Source organism: Lasioglossum baleicum, unplaced genomic scaffold (genome assembly GCF_051020765.1).
Source record: "Lasioglossum baleicum unplaced genomic scaffold, iyLasBale1 scaffold2548, whole genome shotgun sequence".
NCBI classification, from domain to species: Eukaryota; Metazoa; Arthropoda; class Insecta; order Hymenoptera; family Halictidae; genus Lasioglossum; species Lasioglossum baleicum.
The window spans coordinates 12,501-15,560 of record NW_027471607.1 but is presented as its reverse complement, the minus strand read 5'-3'; positions in this window follow the sequence as shown (position 1 = coordinate 15,560).

The following is a 3,060-nucleotide window of genomic DNA, read 5'->3' as shown; positions in this document are numbered from 1 at the left end:
CGTGCGGGAGCTCGGGGAGAAAAGTTTACTCTTGGCGGTTGGACTTAGAAAAATTTCGCTCGAGCTCCTTCGCACGGCGATCCGACGCGCCTCGGCGCGCGAACGATTCGTTCGAGCGGCCGAGCAAGCGATGCGCTCCGAACATTATTCTCAGTTTATTCGATAAATACTCATCCGAGCGCTTTCATACTTGATATTTGTCTTCAAAATGCTTTACCACACGATGATCTAATATTTATAATGGTCTGGGAACGCTAGGAAAAAAGTTTACTCTTGGCGGTTGGACTTAGAAAAATTTCGCTCGGTCGGAGTTGCTCGGAATGCGCCCGGAACATTATTCTGAGTTTATTCGATAAATATTCATCCTAGAGCTTTGATACTTGATATTTATTGTTAGAATGCGTTATTATACAATGATCTAATATTTATAATGGTCTGGGAACGCTAGGAAAAAAGTTTACTCTTGGCGGTTGGACTTAGAAAAATTTCGCTCGGTCGGAGTTGCTCGCAATGCGCCCGGAACATTATTCTGTGTTTATTCGATAAATATTCATCCTAGAGCTTTGATACTTGATATTTATTGTTAGAATGCGTTATTATACAATGATCTAATATTTATAATGGTCTGGGAACGCTAGGAAAAAAGTTTACTCTTGGCGGTTGGACTTAGAAAAATTTCGCTCGGTCGGAGTTGCTCGCAATGCGCCCGGAACATTATTCTGTGTTTATTCGATAAATATTCATCCTAGAGCTTTGATACTTGATATTTATTGTTAGAATGCGTTATTATACAATGATCTAATATTTATAATGGTCTGGGAACGCTAGGAAAAAAGTTTACTCTTGGCGGTTGGACTTAGAAAAATTTCGCTCGGTCGGAGTTGCTCGGAATGCGCCCGGAACATTATTCTGAGTTTATTCGATAAGTATTCATCCTAGAGCTTTGATACTTGATATTTATTGTTAGAATGCGTTATTATACAATGATCTAATATTTATAATGGTCTGGGAACGCTAGGAAAAAAGTTTACTCTTGGCGGTTGGACTTAGAAAAATTTCGCTCGGTCGGAGTTGCTCGCAATGCGCCCGGAACATTATTCTGAGTTTATTCGATAAATATTCATCCTAAAGCTTTGATACTTGATATTTATTGTTAGAATGCGTTATTATACAATGATCTAATATTTATAATGGTCTGGGAACGCTAGGAAAAAAGTTTACTCTTGGCGGTTGGACTTAGAAAAATTTCGCTCGGTCGGAGTTGCTCGCAATGCGCCCGGAACATTATTCTGAGTTTATTCGATAAATATTCATCCTAAAGCTTTGATACTTGATATTTATTGTTAGAATGCGTTATTATACAATGATCTAATATTTATAATGGTCTGGGAACGCTAGGAAAAAAGTTTACTCTTGGCGGTTGGACTTAGAAAAATTTCGCTCGGTCGGAGTTGCTCGCAATGCGCCCGGAACATTATTCTGAGTTTATTCGATAAATATTCATCCTAAAGCTTTGATACTTGATATTTATTGTTAGAATGCGTTATTATACAATGATCTAATATTTATAATGGTCTGGGAACGCTAGGAAAAAAGTTTACTCTTGGCGGTTGGACTTAGAAAAATTTCGCTTCGGTCGGAGTTGCTCGTAATGCGCCTGGAACATTATTCTGAGTTTATTCGATAAATATTCATCCTAGAGCTTTGATACTTGATATTTATTGTTAGAATGCGTTATTATACAATGATCTAATATTTATAATGGTCTGGGAACGCTAGGAAAAAAGTTTACTCTTGGCGGTTGGACTTAGAAAAATTTCACTTCGGTCGGAGTTGCACGCAATGCGCCCGGAACATTATTCTGAGTTTATTCGATAAATATTCATCCTAGAGCTTTGATACTTGATATTTATTGTTAGAATGCTTTATTATACAATGATCTAATATTTATAATGGTCTAGATACGATAGAAAGATAAGTTTACTCTTGGCGGTTGGACTTGAAAAATGTTCAAAGTACCGAGATAGTATATGAAAAGTTGAATATTTTGTGTTAAATATCCTGGAAATATAAATATTTATTGTGTTGTACAAAAAAATTTTTCATGCAAAAATTTTTCTAAGTCCCAACAGCCCCGCCGGACGGGCTGTTGCCGCGGCGGTTTGCACCCATAAGCGCGCGTGCTATTCACCGCGCGGCGCCGGCGTCCTTGCCGGCCGTTCGGTATCCTTAAGAGACTCGACGGTTCGGCGAGTCGGGCGGTTCAGCGCGCGCTTGGGGCTATTCTACGATCTCGGTCGAGAAGCAGTTCACGGCGCCTCGAGACTTCGGTCTCGACTGTTTCGTTCCGTACTTCGTTTAGAACTTTTCTCTACACAGCATTGCCACGGGTCGGTGTCTAAGACCGAATGGCCCTTATGTGGCGAGCCTCCCATCGAGGAGGTTGGTGACTTGTATGCACTGATGTGTATACTCGTACTAACTGAGCATCAACTCTTCTATCCGAGCTAAAAGTTTGAGATAGTTATGGAAAGATGTTTGAGAGAAACTAAAACTAGAAAGAAGTCAAACTTCTTGTTTGCAGAGAAACGAAAAGTAAATAAAATGAGGTTGGCTTTCGGAGGGGCATTGTTACACCCAGAGCCCAGCATGCGTCCTGTCCGCGCTTCCTCGGCACTTGTGTCGATTGTCCAGCGCCCGTGGTTACGTGCTACGTGGGATACTCGTGCTACCAGATGTTAGCTCAACCTGAGAACGCAAGGAAATATAAGAATTTGTTCTCGAGAGAAACCCAAAAGGGAAATATTAAACATGAATTTTATGCACTACACGTAATGATTTGTGATGTTATGAGAAAAATATAAACCGAGAACGCAGGAATATCTGGCAAATGAATTTGTTCGAGGTTAAGAAAGAAAGGAAAAGAAGGAAGGTGGCAATATGATATAAACTCGTTCGAAAGGTTCTCTGAGAATTCGAACGAGTAAAAATGAATTTATACAAAACTTAAGAGAGAAGAGAGATTGAGGGAGGAATATGATATAAACTCGTTCGAAAGGT